Consider the following 18,214-nt stretch of genomic DNA (forward strand, 5'->3'; position numbering starts at 1 on the left):
TTTTTTTTTTTTTTTAACTAGAGCCCATCTTCTAGAAAAGGAACTCCTTTGTATTTAATGTCTGTAAGTAATGGAGAGTCCTCATGTCCGTAAGTCATTTCAGTGTATTTTTGACAGTGCTAGTCATACATTATTTCCAGTCTAATCTTGTTTGGATTTGGTGTACAGTATCTAGAGCTCACCTGTGTCTCAAAGATCCATCTACTTTTCTACATTGGTCCAGGTTACTTTCACTGAAATGAAATTACCTTCGCAGTATGTCTTCATGACTGTTAAGCCATCATTGCTGCTTCCCCCTCCCCACTGTTTCAAAGTAGTCATGCTGGCTCTCAGCCTGTTACTGCTTTCTTTCTAGTAATACATACCTTTGTGTTGGCTCTGCAATGAATGGCAGGCGAATGGGTGTAACTTAAAACCACTTGCTTTTTGATTTTAGCTATTGTCTTTCAACTAGCCTGCCTAAAAGTGCCTCACGCTGAAAACTTGTGCTGGACCAGAAATGATTGCTCAGCAACAGGCAGGAGGTCTTGTTTCAGAGGCAATATCAGCTCAAAAGAATGGGGAAGTAGCAGCACTGGTTTGCTGCTAGAAGGCATGCTTTTCAGGCATGGAAGATAGTGATTTTTTCTGAATGTAAGTTGGACAGGTCAAAAAAAAATCCACAAATCCGAATTCAAGACTTCCCACAGGCTCATGTGAGAGCAAAACTTCATCAGTTTGTACTTATCCGCTCTTTATTACTTTTAGTGGAGATAACCCTCTACTTGGGCAAATAACTTTTTGCTCGATGATCAGCACAGGTTACAGTGTAATCTGTTTTTCCTTACCCTTCCCTCTCCCATTCTGAAGTATGCATTGCTGTAAGTCATCATCTGGGTTTTCTAGCTTTCTAAAGGTGCCTTACTTGAAACCTACATGAAAGAAAGCTTTTTCATTGTGCTTACCATTCTGTAACACACGTAATCTTTGACCAAAAGCATTGGGTTGATTGTGCTCTCAGCAGCTGTTTCATCTGAACTGCACTTTCCCAGAGATCATTCGGGTCGGTTCTAGCAGCTGTGAGATAAAGAAGAGAGACGCTCAAGCAATAAAGTAGTTCAAATGTCAAAACATATTTTTGAAAGGCAATTAAAACTGATTATTTGCAGTGTTCGTGATCACACTGTGGCCAGCAGTGTAAAAAAGCTACTGAGGTTAATAGTTTTCTCCATACTGTACAAGCTAAGCAATTTGAACATCTCTGGGAAACAGTCCTTTGTGGCTGTTTTAATGAGCTTTCAAAACAATTGCCCAAGTCTCTATTTCAGACACCAGAAAGTCTTCAACTTTACTGCCAATTGAGGGAAATCCAATAACATCAGGTTAAAGTACCCTTGAGATTCTTTGCTGGCTGCCAAAGCTGTTAATATCTATTCAGAGTACAAACACCTGGGCTGTTTTTTTGGTGGGTTTTTTTTGTTCTTGGAGGTTTTTTGGGGGTTTTTTTTGGTGTTTTTTTTTTTTGTTTTTTTTTTTTTTTAATGCAAAGCGCTGATAGCATAACTAAAAGAGCTGGGTGCTCAGTATGCCATTCTCATGGCAAAGTGTACAGAGTCATTAATAGCTTATTTTGAGTCACCAAACACCATTTTACAGTGAAATGACTTTTTTTCAGTAAACACCGACTAGATTTAAATGAATTCTATTCTGGTTGCGAAGTATGGAACTTGAAGAGAATGTCTTAGTAGTCACAAAACTTGATTCTTCAAAAAAGTTTAAAAAAACTTCCAAGTCTGGTAAATCAATCAAAAGATGAAAAGAGGATGGGCAACAGGGGAGATCAGTGCAGTCATGCAGCAAGAGAAATACCCATAAAGAGGATTTATACTGCAGACCTGCGTGTACAAAAGCAGTGCTCACTTTCCTAACCAAATTCTTTAACTGTATGTGATCACTGCCCATGAAAGTCGCTGCAGTATTTCTTTCCAGTTCTGCAGTTGCTTTATATGGATGTTAGCAAGGTAAGCGAGGCAAGCAGCGGCCATTTAAAAAAAGCAGTCTCTTTCTGTAGCTGCTTTAGACAGATATATACACCAAGTCCCATTGTCACGTGACCAAGAGCAGCATGAGCTGTGGACCTGACACAAATGCAGTGAGTTCTCTTGTGGGTGGGTGGGAGCTTTGTCCTCATCAGGAACTAGAAGGATATCCAGTGTCACTCTGCTAGTGGCTAAAAACCATGTCTAAGTCCCACTTTGCTTTACTGGGTCAGCTCTTTCTTGAATTTGAACAGCTGCATTCTTCCTAGCTGCACTGAAACAGCAAAATAGGCATGATGCCGTCTTTAAAGGCTAACCAAAGTAGTTTGTTTATACTGGAGCACTAGCGTAACCAAAGTAGTTTGTTTATACTGGAGCACTAGCGTATTTGTAAACCAGAACGTGTTAAATAGACAGCTACTCTGTTTCAGTCACATCCTGGAGAAGCTGTTTCTTGACTAATAAGTTAATTGCAAAGTCTTGCTCATTCAGCTCTTCAGTTGTGTGCTACAGGTGTCAGGATAGTGGATTTTTGTGATCTTGTTTGATGCTTTCTGACATATGCCTTCTGGTCATGTATTTCTAAGTTCTCACAACACTTCCCATGGTTCAGCATAACCTTCTAGGAAGGCAGTATTATAAAGCATATATGCAAGACCTTTTATTCAGAAATTATACTGGGGTATTAATGTTCGCATATCTGTCTTGAGTCCCAAAGTTTCTGTAGAAGTTGAACTGAAGGAAATGAGTCTGCATAAAAGGGGTTCTTCTGTCTTTCGGAGAAATCCTCTTTAATTTGAATGTTGGCTGTGGTTTGGTGCCAGTACATCAAGCTGTGTTGCAACGCAATGACGTATAAAATAGGACTTTAGCTGTATGAAATTGCTCTGACCCCTTCCTCCCACTGCATTGTTCTAAGAAAACTGAATGTGGAGGGAAACTAATTAGTATGAAGAAATGTTGGAGGCTGCTTCTCTGGTCTGTTAGAGCGTTTCAAGATGTGCTTCTCAGAGTAGGGGACAGCTGCTCCCGCTGCAGGTACCGCTTCCTTCCAGCAGAGAAAGGTAACCGAGGCCCATGCTCTTGGTTCTGTTGCAATGTTTTATCTTCCCAGGCACTTTGTGGTACAGCCAGCATAGTGAATAGCCTCAGGATAAAGAATACTTTACAATGTCTGCCTTGATTGAAAAACTGCTTTCTGTAACAACCAACAGCTTGGCACCCGTAGGCATGTAGAAGACCCCTGTTCAATTCTGCATCTGAAGGGCCTTGGTGACACGAATCAGTTCTAGGTGAATGACCCAATTTCTGGGCTATTTAGGAGGTATGTGGAAAGGTTGTTTTGGGGGCCTAAGGCTGAGCAATATTTGATGTCACTTCACATGGGGGAGAGGAGGAACACTCTGAAAGGAGCTCCTGTTCACTCTGAAGCAGAATAACTTCCAGATACCTACCTGCCTTTCACAGGACAGATTCTTCTTTGGTCTAATTTACCCAGTGTTTCTAAAATGCAGGATCTCTGTAGTGTAATTTTTGCCTGTTCACAATGATAAGAAATCTACTACTAGATCTTGGTAGCAGCTGTTTACATAAAGACTTGGAGTAAGTGAAAGTTTTCTTTGCCTTTGAGATAATATTTCTGACAGCTTACAATAAATCTCAGAGAAATGAATGCTTATGTTCCCACAGAGGTCTCATACTATTCATCTTAGGAAGCATGAGTTTGTCATTTTGAACTGTATAGCTTCTGCTTTACCCAGCCAGATTCTAGGGAGCTCTAGGGAATACAAAAGCATTTGCCAAGATATAGAAGTGACATACTGGGAAGATGAAATACCACAGATTTAATGGAGAAAAATATCTGAGTTGGACTTGTCCATATTTTAGATGCCGGACTTGATTTGTTACTGTGGCTTATTTTTAATGTTTCCTAAGTAATGTTTGCACTTGCCAATAAAGTTTATTAAGCCTCAAATGAAGTTACCAGTACAAAAAAATTCTAAGGATAGTTTTTCATTTTTAACCTTTATATTAATGTTTCATTGCTGCCAGATGAAAGTCACCATCCAGTGGAAAAAATATGCATGTAGCAATTCAAAATCAAATCCTGAATCATTATAGCAGGCCTAGAATCAGTGCACAGCTGGAATGTGAGCATCACTGCCATACACTGAAATGTGCAGAGGTGGAAGAGTGAGCCAGGAGGCGGTGTCTGGCTTCTTAGCAGCATACTTTGCATCCAGTGTGATCTGGGCATACCAGAAACCTGGGGGCTGCTCTCTGAATATGCTGCTTGCAAATGTATGAGCACTTGAGACAAAGTAATTAATGGGAGACTAGGATCCCTCTCTCTCTCAAACACTTAGCTTTAATGCACCACATTAACACTACTTAAATACTGGAGATTGGCACTTCATTTTTGCATCCTAGTAAAATGAATTGTTCCTGTGCTTGATTTTATTTTCTTGACTCCTTACCTCTAAGTAGCACAATTAAAACGTAGGGGGAAAAAAAGGGGGTTATGTGGGTGGCGAAAGCCTTGAAACAAGCTGCTATTGCCACTGTTTTGACAGAAAACAAAAAAACATTTTGACATGTCACATCAGCACCTTTCAAAAAAAATTCACTTTGGTAGTTTAGGAAATATTTACAAATATTGTGTTCAAATAAGTTTGTTGTAACAGTAGTAAAATATATCTTGACTATTAGACTCCTACTTAATTTCCTTGCATATTTGTTGAGTTGAACCATCCCAAACAAATCAGTATCAACTTCCCCACCCCAATATAACTTCCTTGTTTCCTTGCTACATTCCTTGTTTCATTTTATTAAAGAAAGAATAAGCAGGAGAATGGGAGGAGGCAGACTGAAATCTATCTTTTAATATTTTGGCCAGGGATATATATGCTACTGATAGAATTTGAACACAGATTAATTCATGAATTTGTCTATGCTAGCATGTAATTATTTTTTTCCTTGACTCACAAGGAAACTCACACTGTGATAAAATATACAGTAAATAACTGTGGTTGTTTTCTGGTTTTTTTTCTTTTTTTTTTTCCCCTCCTCCGCTTTTTTTTTTTTGTGTGTCTTCTTTTTCCTCCAGTACTGTTTCATTTGAAATAGGATTCTACTACTGATAACCTTGACTGCAAGCAAAACCTCCCACTTAGGCCTTTGCAAAGCGCGACTAGTGACATCAGCTTTTATTTAAAGTTTAATTGAGAAGACCAGTCTACTTCCTAGTGAAAACTGAAGGTAGCATCTGATTTTTCCTTGCTGTTAATAGCACCACAAACTGTGTTAGTCTAGTGTTTATATAGTAAAGTTTTGAGTTTTCCAGTAGCTGGAAGATGATGCTTTCATGCTCAGGTCATCTGTTTAATCTCAGCTTCGTTAAACTAGGCAAATGACATTGCAAAAATGTTTCTGTGATGAAAATTGGATTAATAGCTTCTACAACAACAATCCATTATGTAATTGTTGCTAAATGTCAACGTGCTTTGATAACACCTTGTCAGATGTGATGCAATGTTGTACACAATTACCAGCTTTCCACCTTTTCACCAGCTGGGAATGTAAGTTTTGCTACTGTTTTCCCAGCAAGAGAGACACCATCTTGCCATCATCATGGCTTTCTCTGACCTCTTCTCAGGAACTTGAGCATAGAAAGAGTTGCCTGATACTGCTAGTCTGAGTGAGGGAAAGCAACTTCTTACTGAAAATGCTGAGCCAGGAGATTATGACTCAAAATTAATAAACAGCTAGACCCAATTCTGTCAGCTTTGAATCTGGTCATACAATATCAATCAGCTTGTCCTTTACATAGCTTATAAATGCATGTTTTAAGGATATTTTCTGGGGTAGACTTGTGGAAACTCAATCAGTGGTGAATTAAGCCGCTACCTGAGTCTAATTAGCCGTATGAAGAGCAGGAAGAAACCAGATCCCACCAGACAGGTCTCACAGTGAGGTAACTGCTCCCCTCACAAATAGCACCACCCCTTCAACACTGAAAGAAAACACATGCAAATCAGCTGCAAAGTAAAGTCAAGGTCAATAACATGGACTAACTCGCATCAGTGCACAGCTGATGAGCAGTGTATGTCTGTTCCAGCTAGAAGTGGCTAAATAGAGAGTCTCACCAACAAAACACCAGGGGTGGGGGAAAATCCCAGCTTTGTCATTCTCAAGGCTGTAGGCTGAGATGCCACCTGGTCCACAGAAGAGGTATCCCATGCTAATATTTGGTGCAAGAAGATCACTCTGCTCTCTTTTCTTTTTCTTATTAGTAAAATGCTCTGTGTGTTAGGCTGCTGGCAAACACTGCCCCTTGGATGTTGGCCTATCATGTCAAATATTGCCTTGTGACAGTATTGAAAATATGGGTGTTGTGTACGATTTAGCAGGTACTATGGCCTCTCAGGTGGTAGGTTTGGAAGTAATGTGGCTAGATGGTGGGTTTGCCTTGAATCTTATTGCATTCAGCACTGGTGCTATACTCCCTTCCCTATGATGCAGTCTTCCCTTTCAGGTTTCAAATGCAATAATCAGATTATGAGTATTGTTTTTAACCTTAATTGGTTTAATTTAATTAGTTTATCATTAGCTCTAGATCAGGACCTTGCTTCAGTACTCTCTCTGCTATGCTACATTTAATTATATTTAATGCAATCTCTTTGCTTCCCCAGAGGCTAAATAAGCCTGCAGCCAAAGACTCACAATCAATGCAGAGGGCTATTTTCAGACCCTGTGTTTTCGGGTAGGTCTAGAAGAACCAGGCTTAAAACATGCATTTAATCTACTGTTTAGTTCCCCATTTCTCCATAGTACTGCATGACCCCTGAAACTGGCAGCAGGAACCCAACACAATTTAATATGAAGAAATGATTCTTTCTCTCTGTACAGCTAATAACATAGTCTTGTACCTGCTTTTGCTGTTTTTTCTCCCTTTGCACCACTTCTGCCTGCCTGGTCTTTTACATTCGAATGGTTATTTTAACTGAAGACTTTAGTTCTATTTGAAACATCTGCGGGTGACATGTATGGTATTGAGCAGCTCCGCAGAGCATGTGGGTACCCGTTCAGTTCAGTGCTGTAATTGTTGGCTTCCTAAAAGCACTTTCTAGAAGTATCCAGTTTATCAGTTTTCTTTCCATTGTCCAGCACAAGTGGAATTCTACCATTGCCAATGAGTTCCTGTGTTTACCACCATTGCTGTGGCTCCCTTTCTCTTACAAGAAAAGGTAGTTTTCATGCCCTGGGGGCTATCCTGCTGTTTCCTAGGATACTTTTCACAGAAGCCCAGAGATGCATCCTTCAGTAAAAGAAGTATTGCTGATTGCCTACGGGTAGGGTGAAAAGGGCAGAGAGTAACAGGTTTGAGCTGAAGACAGTGTGAGAAGCAAAACTGACAGAATCTGATGCTGGGGAAATTTGCACCCATCTTTCTTTCCATGTCTGCTTTTTTAGAGCAGCACCAGCCCCTATTTGCCTATTCTTACTACACACCCCCAACAACAAGAGAGTCCTGAATGGCAAAGTATTTCTTCAGGTTTCATGGCTGGGCATGTTGCAGGGTAAGGGGATCACTGTGAATCAAGCTTGTCAGGAGCAAAGCAATTATCAAGTGAACAAATTAACATTTCCTCAAAAACATGGAGACTCTACAAGCATGAGAGGTGTGAAGACTAATGGAATGTAACTGGAGGTGAAGGGAGAATATAGAACTTCTGTTCTTGCTGGGCCAGATGCTCAGAGGACAACTGAATTCTCTCTACTTTAGGGAGGTTCTGGCTTCCTAATACATCTTATGTGTCACTGTCCTCTAGTTTTGCAGGTGGGTTTGGTTCAGTAGTAAAAGGCAGCAATGGATTAGGTAAGAGTCTGGTTAATACTCCTCTCATACAGAAGAATGACATGTTCCTCTGAATGTTTCCGTAGTGGTACCAGGACATTTTGCCCAAGCTTGCATTAATATAACCCTGTAATAGCACATTTCACCCAGAAATACCAAAGGGTTTCATAAAATCAGCTCCACAGTCTTGCTGTGATGTATGTTAGGGATTTATTATAATTAAAGCTGATTAAAAATGTTGCATTCAAATTCTTTTTCATTAGATTATGTATACTGTGCAACATTGCAATGTTTCCTCTTATTTTGCCCCAGGAGCCTGGGGAGCCTTGAGGGAGAAGGCTGCTATGTGGTGTAGAGCTACACTTAAGCATTCATATAGCCCTTCTCCAAAGCAAAAATCTTAAATGGCAGCCCAGGAGGACTTGAACAAGACTGCCAAGGCTGTGAATGTTCTTGGCTGCATGGAAGGAAACCTGAAGGTAGAGTCTCCAGGAAAGAGAGATCACTGTCATTTTGAAAGGCTGAAATAAATCTTTTGCAAGTCTCATTTTGTCATGACAGATTACAGTGGCCTTTCTGAAGAACAACTCTTCTTTTGTTCTTCTGGAATTTCAGACTTGTTTATTCCAGCCTACCCTCCTCCGCTGCTCATACGCAGAGGAGTAGAGACGTTACAACTGTCTTTAGCCTTTCCAAAATCTCCTGGGAAACATAGGATATGACCAGCAATAAAGACCAGTAGTGTTATCTTTGCTTTCTGTTATAGTAAGAATACAACCCCTGACACTAATTTTCAAAAGGCTACCTCCCTTCCATGGTGTGCTTAGAAAGGTGCTTTTAATAAATAGATAAGATTATTCAGTAATGATTCTTGAACAGAATTTCCTTTGCACTAGCAAACCACTTACTCCTTTCTACTGGATTTTATTATAGGAATGAGGACTTTTAATTTGCTAATAGGTGACTAAAAATGCAATTTTTTTAGATGTTCACAGTTTGAGTGTATAGAATCATACTCTTCTCCTTTTTCAAAGAGACATTGTGTAATACTTGCCTTCTTCAACTTCAGTAGGGTCACTCATGACCTTACATCAGCTCTCAGAGTATGTTGTACTACTCTGCTGTAACTAATAGCATTAGTAATAATTATGACTCATAAACCCACAAATTTCTACTAGAAGCAAGGAACATTCATGCATTTGAAAGCCACTGTGCTCGGACATACTTTAATTATATTCACGTTTTTCGAAATCAGCACTTCACTAATATGTCAGTTTAAAAATACTAATCATCACGCTTTTATTTAAGACCTACAGCAAGCCAGAGTTATAATTGACTATTTTCAGGCGTCTGGGAGCAGCTATAATAATTATAAGGAACCAGAGCAGCAAGCCCTATTTATAGACATCAATTCAAAATAAATACAGAATAAGAAAGAATTATGACTTTGAGAACTGTTGCTTTTAAAACTATCTATGGAAGCATAGCCTACTGCTGAAATGATAAGATAGACTCATGAATATATTGCATGCTATATGGCTGAGCTGAAGTCAGTACTTGGAAATAATTATTTTTTTAAAAAATGCTACTTTTGGAAAGAGAAGTTGCCTGAACAGTCTTTAAAAACAGGCAACATTTTAATTCTTTTAAAACTTAGGAACAAAAATGTGTTTGACTGAATCCTCTTTTTCACTCTGTTTTCTTTAAAGACTTCTATGCCATCATAAGGAAAAATTTACTTTCTTGTATCTGAGAAAAGATTTGCAGGAAAAGATTGAAAAGACTTTACAAGTGTGGGAAGCGTGATACGGAAGTATAGAGGCAATAGTCAAAGTCATCCCAGTGTAGTAATCACGGTTAAATATATGCTGAATTTTAAGCAGTTAAATTAGTTGGATCAGGATGAAAAGTGGCACATGGAGTGAGTTTGGAATGAACAAAGGAATTCCAAACCTCCTCATACTGTTTGTACTCTAAGAGAAAGTCATAGTCCAATTCTCCAAAAACCAAAGGTGGAAAAGGAAACAATGGCAGAACTTTCTGCTTTGAGCATTACATGGCACAAAATGTTAGACATCCTCCACCAGTAGGGATATGGAAAACATTTGTTTCAGGTTTCCACAAAGCTCTGGAAACTAACTGCTGAAGAAGTTGCAGTGGAAGAAAAGCATGGTGAATGAAAGAAATCATGAGGGCAAAGCATGCTTAGCAGTATAAATCATTTAAAAGGTGGTGGTGTATATCATCATGCATTTAGCGAATAGGTTTTCTTACTAAAATATACTTTGCAGTGACAACTGCAGCATTGCTACAGGAATATATTAGCATTAGGCTGATGATTTAAAGGTGAAATGAACTTAAAACAATATGATTGGCTATTAAAGAGCAATGTACATAAGAGGAAGGAGTAGTAAATTGCCAGAATGGCATTCTCAGTCATCTCAAATGGAAGCTTGTTCAAAGAGAAGTTTACACAACTTTGGCTGTTATTACGAAAGGTAAGCAGAGAAGTCTGGATACCTTCCACGAAGTTAATTTACACGTTTGTGAGAGCTCAGGTAGAGCTGAGGATCTCCTCTCAGTAGATTATGTGCATGGCTGTAGAGAAGAGGAAGGCACATGGGCTTGAATCAAACAATATTGTCTTAAGCACACAATCAGCTGCCAGGCCTTTGGAGCTCTGAAACTAGCAGTGGCTTTCATCTTGCTTGACTTCAGATACAAGACTTGCCATGTAAGCTGGTCATGCCAAGCTCAGTTCAAAGACAGGGAAGACAGTTAGGCACAACTGAGCTGTGTTTCAGCTGAACTCTCTTGGCACCTGCTGTGAGATGAGAAAAGTTGAACCTTCTACTCCAGTGAGGAGGTTGCACTGTACTCTGCTCCCCGATGTCAGTTGGCTGTTTGGCTCAGATGCACGTAGTCCAACAAATCACAACCTCATTTGTGCCACCAAGTACAATTTGGCGTGTCCTCTTGCCCAAATTAAAGATGTAATTAATGAGTCATTAAAATAGCTGGCTCTCCTGTCTCAGGCTGGTGCCCTCCAAAGCCCTGCAAGACTATGCCTGAAAAACCTGATGTTTTGAGGACAGGATATCTGCAAAGAGCCTACCCTGCGGCTAGAGGGGGATGAGGGAGAGGGTCAGTCTGGAGCCTGGTGAGCTGCACACAGACACCTCTCTGCCAGCTTTCCCAGACATATGCACGGGTCAGCAGTGTAGTCTGAGCACATCAACAGGATGTCAGGAAGTTCACTGGACCAAAGATGAAGGCTCTGACAACAGCCAAATGCATACTCTAAGTGTACTTCTGTACTCTTGACTGAAATGTTTAAGATCTGAAATGCTCTCTTCCACCTTCCCTGAGACGTCTTGGGCTGCTTTGACATGTATTATTATTTACTTCAGTTGTATTTTACTTTGCTGCCTATTAAGGCCTTAGTTTATTACATAGCTGTTCTTGGTGAATTGCTGTGGCTCCTTTATCATCACCTGTATCTGATAAGAACTCCTACACCTACTTTTCATTAGGAGGACAGTTTTTCCTAATTTTGAATATGCAAGTGTTGGGCATTCAATGAGACAATGATGAAAACTTGGAATAGAACATGATGAGGTGCGTGACTGTCTTTATTTTGTCTGGCAATCTTGGTATGTCACTTTAAAGCATTGTTTTATTATAAGATCACAGCAGAACACTTCAAACTTCTGTGTAACAGCAGTCATAGGACAAATCAGCATTAACTTCTTATACTAGTACATCTGCTGGAAAAATGTCTGACAGAATCGATCTTGTCTAATCTTGAATAATCTTCCCAGGCAGCTTGGGACCATTACAGACTTTTCATTCTCTTCTCTATCAAATTAAAAACATGAATAATTAGTTGAGAAGAAAAAAGAAAAATGAATTCTTGTCCCTCTGAGAAGAGCAAGAAAAGGCTGCAGAATGTCAAGACATATTGATATGAGTGCAGAAGAATGTCTATGGAATGCAAAAAAGTCGTATTTTTATTTATCAGAGGCTAAATTTTGTTGCTTGAAAGAGAAAACCCCTGTAAGGATTAAGGAAGGGTGGGAAGACAATACCTCTCTGGTTAGTTTATGTCAAAGAACTTAAAGGATGTGCAGTTGTCAGCTCTTTAAAAAAATGGCTTCAAGAGAGTTTTTAAGCATCTGTTTAAGAATATGCTAAGAGAAACACCTGTCATCAGATTAGTAGCCTAACTCACGTCCCATTTTTGGAGATTACAGTTTCTGGGTTATTTATAATCTTGAGTTTAAGGTATTCTTCAGCCAAAAGCAGGACATATTTTCAGAATTTCTAGTATATCTGTCAGTGTTTGCTGGGCAGAAAAACTTTTGTTCAGGAGAACGGTGGACAGACTTACTGCTAAGATTTGAATTAAAAGGCAAAGAAAACAGGAAGCAAGTGCTATGTGTCCTCAGATCACCAACCATTCACTCTTTGATTGCTGAAGAGAACCACACCTTTAGTTCTATAAAATCTGCTTTGAAGGCAAAAGTCATAGATTATAACTTTTAAGTTTAATCAAAGAGTTTGAAGTCATGAAGGACCTTGGCAGTCTGGAAGAAGGTTTGTCTTGACTGTAGTGACAAATGCCTTTTGGTTCCTATTGTGTCATATCCACAATTGAATGTAGTTTGATTTCTCTTTGTAAATTCCCAGAGTACTTTTTTTCAAATACATTTGCCACTGTCCGTGCTTGGACTGATTACATTCCAGTCCAAGACAAGTATATTCTCTGTCTTGGAGATCTAATTCTTCCTCTTATGGACAGTTCTGGTGCCTGGGGTTGTCTTGGGAAGAACTGATGATTTTTATTTCCATCTGTTAGTCCAGACATTGGTCTCCTGCTTATTATTCTTCTGTTTCTCTAGAGAAAAAAAGTGTCTCATGTATTTTGCCTTGAACAGTACACTTCTCTCAAATAAACCCACATTCATTGCTAGTCTTTGCAATTTTCTACTTGCCAATGTGTTGACTAGTCTTTTCCCTTGCATTTTCCTTCTTGTTGTTTACATCTTCTGCTGGGAATTTTTGAATAGCTTATCACTAGTATTTTCTTGATTGTCTGAGATATGGATTTGCGTCTTGAATGACTTGAAAATGACCTCATCTTCTAGAACTGGTACTATATAAGAACTCTAGATTTTCCTAGCTGTAGCAGATTTGTGTTTTCCTGACTGCTGCTCCACCTCTTATTTTTTATTTTGGAAAAGAAAAAATTAAAATGTCAGTGTCCCTTTAGGTAATTTCTTTCACTTTCTTTAATAATTAAACCTTATGTTGAAAATTATGCAATTTCTCCATCAGGCAGCTAGCTTTACCATAGAGCCCAAGAGGTGAGAAATGGTGACAACACCTCACACTTCACACTGACTGCATCGCTTGAATGTGTGGTGTCTCTTGCAGACAGCTCAGCTTCAGCAATTTTGCAGTAACACTTTTAATGCCAGACTGGATTTTCTCTTTCAGCTTTCCTACGAAGTCTTTCCATTCTGAAGTAGTACTCCTTGCTTCATTTTTTCTGACATCTGTTTTTAAGCTGAATGCCCCTTTGTGCTCTGGCTGTGACTGCAGCTCTCTAGCTGTCTGCTTCTCATTCCCTCATTTCTCCATGGATAGCTTCAGGCACAGTAGCTGAGTCTTGCAGGTCAGTAACTTTACTTCTTACCACAAGAATCCTGAATGTCAGATTGTTCTTCAAAGAATACAGAGCAGCTTGTCCCTAGTGCCTGCTTCAGGCCAGTTAATTTTATATTTCCCAGTACCATTGCTATTTGCCTCCATTTGGGCTGAGAGGCCTCTGTTCAGAGCAAGCTAAAACAGCCTCTTAGGTGAGATTTTGAGAATCGAGAATCAGTATTTACCTTTTAATTTGATAGCTGTTCTTCATTAACACAGTGCTCTGCTTTTTTTCTGCGCCCCCCCCCCCCCCCCCCCAAGCCCTGTGGAGTGTCATAGGGTCAGAAGGACCAGAAGGAATATTACATACATGAGGATGTTCATATATTTTATGCATTCCATTGTGTTACCTTTTTAATGGCAAATTACTGATGAAGTGAGGATGTGTGTCACATACATGTTCTTTAGGGTGTTACTATACCTATAATACCTATTATGGGTAATTTACATATACTGTAGGTAATATAAATATAGGTGAAACCTAGGGCGTTATTGATACCTGATACCTATTACTGAGCCCTTTCAGCATGATTGCTGAAGAAAAAGGTGAGAGAGCAGTAGTGGCCAGATGAGGGAGGGGAGCACCTTTGGGAAGGTGTCTCTCCATGCACCCTGGCTGCTGGGCACAAAAAAATGGGATGCCCCTGCTGTGCTTCTGACCAGAGCAGTCTGTGGGCCTGTAGAAAGGGAACGGTGGTGGGACTAGACCCCTTCCCCTTCCCTGCGCACAAGCTTCCCTTGCCCACAGTGCAGTGGCACAGAGCACCCATATAGTACGTGATCACTGCACTGGGTCAAGTCCAAGGTACAACTAGGCATCCTCTTTTCACTGCATCTGACAAGTCTCTGTCCAGCCTAAGGTAAACAACATACAGCAGATAGCTGCTTATTGAGTATGTATTATACTGCTTCCTTCTCTGCACATGAGTCCGTGGGCTGGTGCAGTGCTGTTTGGACTGAGGGAGAGTATCCCCAAAGTGGTACTAGCCTGGAAAGGAGAGAAAGGTCTCCTTTGCAGGGGTGTCCTTTCCAGTAACACACCTGGGGTCACACAAGCCAGATTTATTGGCAGCATCACAGCCCTTTTAAGATCTTACTAGTACAAAGCAGTCTAGGACAGAGATGGTAAGTCTTTATTACTTGCTGAACACAGTGGGGCCATTTTACAGCTGTAGGTGCTACTTTAGTCTAAGAAATGAATCAACCAGTTTCTTTTTTCTGATATCATTCAGCAGCCTCTCATTACAGAAGGTTCATAGTGCCGTTTGCACAGGTTGTCATCACTAATCTTTGCCTCAGTGTAATGATTCAGTGTCTAGCATTTCTTGGTCTTTTGTCACTAAATAAATCTTAGGCATGGGTGAAAAATTCAGTGATTAATTAAAAAAAAAGACTAATTGTACAACAGTTCCCAAAAAGCAGGTAAAATGTATACATGAAGTACCTTATAAAATTCTCAGATTATCTTGTAAAGACTTCTTTTATTCTTAGGAAAGCCCTTTACGTCACCTATGTAGAACATTTGGGTTCCTTGTTTCTACTTGAGCCCACCAATTTTTTTATTGTTGCTCTCTAGGGCAGGTTAGACAGAACAGAGAGAAATTTGATGATAATCTTGCCCTAAGCTTAGTCTGCTTCTGCAGTATTCGTAAGAACAAATGCATAAATGTGCATGAACATTCAGATTTTAAAAAAGAAAACCTATCCTAGAAATCTGATGAACTTTGAATTTTCATCTGATAAGTCATAAATAGACTATAGAAAATCCTTTATATTCCGATTTAGGCAACAGCTATCCTCCAGCTGATTAAAATTTATGGTTCTATCAGAGGAAAAACTATGCCATGTTCATAGAAATAATAGGTGGATGAAGTTCAAGAGCCACCCAGTGGTATAAATTGCCTGCATATACCATTCAGAGACCTGTATTAGGTTGGGAAAATCTGGATTTATGCATCAATGGGAAAAAGACCAAAAAAGAGTGTATAAAATATTCATAGTTAATAATTAATTAGACCCTACTCTTAATACCTTGAGAAAAAAATTATACTTTCTTTGGTTCTCAGTTAAAATGCAAGAAGCAAATCTGTTTTTCATACAAAGACACATGATGTATTAAGATGACATGTCAAGGACCAACCTACATACACAGTTTTGGGTTTGTTAGTTTTGGCTGGGTTTTATACTCTGTTTTATCTGTGAGTAACTGACTACAGCCACCCTTCAAATGAGTTTTATCACTTTTATGTCTATCATACTGTCTGTGAGGCAAGCGGAAGGGCTGCAGACTCTGCCCTGAGTTCTCCATAGGGAATGCCTGTTCAAGAATTTTGCTTCTCAGTGATCCATTCCTCTTCAGCTTCCTCTGAGGTGCTCAGACTTGCAGAAGGAAACAGACCCAAACCTGTTTCAGTAGGTAAGACAGAACAATTAAGCTGTAACTGTATAGAGGACATGAAAGAAGTCCATCAATCATTTATCCTAGTGAGCTAACACCAAACAGTATTAATCATAGTGCAAGGGCAATATATTTCATTAGTTACTCTTAAACAAAGGAGATTTCTAACCAAAATCAATTATGACAAATTTGTTAATATTCAAAGTTTTTAAGTGTCTCATCAAGGTCTTATTTTCTGTGGGGTTTAATTTGTGTAGATGTCACAATTGATAACCATATATTCTTGATCCTGCTATGATCTTGTTTTCATTTTTTCCTTTAAATGAACAGTATTTCACTGTACCACTAAGCTAAATTGGTGTCCCTATTAAAGCTTTTCTCTCTCCTCCTAAAAATAAGGTGGGAGGGAGATGTAGATTGTCTCCCTTCTGTTTCTTATAACCTCTGATGTTAGTTATGCAAAGATGAATATTCTGAATATTTAAATAGTCACATCTGATATCTGTCTTTCCATGGAAAGGATTTATTCTTTGATAAATCAACTTTTTTTTTCCTTACAAAAAAACAGGAAAGGAAAAGTATGACAGGGTAATTCTAGGACCAGCTGAAACCCTTTCAAAAAAAAAATATTGTTGTGTAGTCATCAGATTTTTCTTCCTTATTCTTTATGCAGTTTTATGAACCACATTAAACTTTTATATCCATTGCAGATATTGCAAAAGATCACAGCTATGTCCATGAATTCAGTAAACTTTGATAAGGACACTGAAACCTCAGGTGTTCTAGAAATATTGAAGTTCTATTAACTGCAAAGAATGTCATTCGTTTTGCATCTGTGATTCCAAGTAAGTACCAGTTTATTTCAGCAAGCTGCACCTCCTTATTCACTCAATGACAGAAATATCCAAATAATTAAGAAATTACAAAAATGGAGGAGTGGTGGGAGGAGTGGGAAAATTAAGGCCAGAGAAGAGAATAGGCAAGAATAATAATTCAAAATATGTATTTAAGTTAAAAAAATGACACAGTGCTTTCTCACTATAAACTAGTTGATGAGTTTGTCCTGCTTCTAGGAAGGGCTGTCTTTTCATAGATGCAATAATAATAAATACATTTTTTATTCACTTGAAGACGCCAAACATTTACAGATATCTTTTTCATTCTTCCTAGTTATTTAAATATTTTTAACAGAAGACCTTTAGTAACTGTATAGTGGCTCATTGTTTGCAAGATTGGTTTACCAAATGTTTCAAGTCTATGCAAAGCACTAAAACCTGGTTAGTAAGAGGATCATACTACTAAAGCAGGAAATAATCTGTAGGGACATGAAAAGTAGTCATTAAGAAAGGGCACTTCAGGGATAAATAGGTTAGTCATGTCAGAGAAAATACATTTTGAGGTAGTCCAGAGGATCTCTGTGGGACAATGAGGGCAAGGCAATAGCCAGAAGCCACAAAGACCCTTTATCCCATAGCTGGACCTTTCTGTCACTTACAGCCCTTTCTTGCTCCAAGAGCTCTGAAGTAGGAAGAAATGTATTTGGAAACAATTAGCTCCACAAGCACCAGAAGCCTGGTGCAGCCCGGCTATGGCTTGTCCCTTAATGTAAAATCTGGTGGGAACCTTGGCCAAAGGCTCTCGGTTCTGCCTTATATTTGTGTGGCATCATTCCCTAAAGCACAGATTGCTGCAGTTGCAAGAGATTGGCCAGCAAAATAACAGTGTTAATACGTACAAGGTGGTGGAGTGAATTTGCATATATTCACACATCGACCTTTTCTCTGCACCCTTTTATAACTTTTGTAGGCATTTAATTATCATTGAGACCTCTGCCCTTCTGATAAAGCTGGCCAACAAGCTCAATGAAATATTTATCTTTTTTTCTTTTCTTTAAGATACCTACAGAATATTAAAATTCTGGCTTTTAGCTGGCTGCAGTAAAATAAAAAAGAAGTAAAATGGTCTGTACTCTCTCTTCAGCTCCTGCATACCTGACCATGACAGATAGTCTTATCAGCAGGTTTGCTGTACATTCACTGGTCGTGTTTCACTCGTGCCTGAAGGCAGTCCCACTTCTGCATTGTAACAGATTATATAACTTCAATTTTCACTGGACATGCCCAAACATATTTCTCCTTTTTGAGAATAAATAGTTCATTTCTTCCATAACAAGGAGTGCAAATGTGATTATAGAAGTGCTGATATGGTCCCGAGAGCTACCAAGAGTAATAG

This window comes from Falco rusticolus, chromosome 4, assembly GCF_015220075.1.
Source record: "Falco rusticolus isolate bFalRus1 chromosome 4, bFalRus1.pri, whole genome shotgun sequence".
NCBI lineage: Eukaryota > Metazoa > Chordata > Aves > Falconiformes > Falconidae > Falco > Falco rusticolus.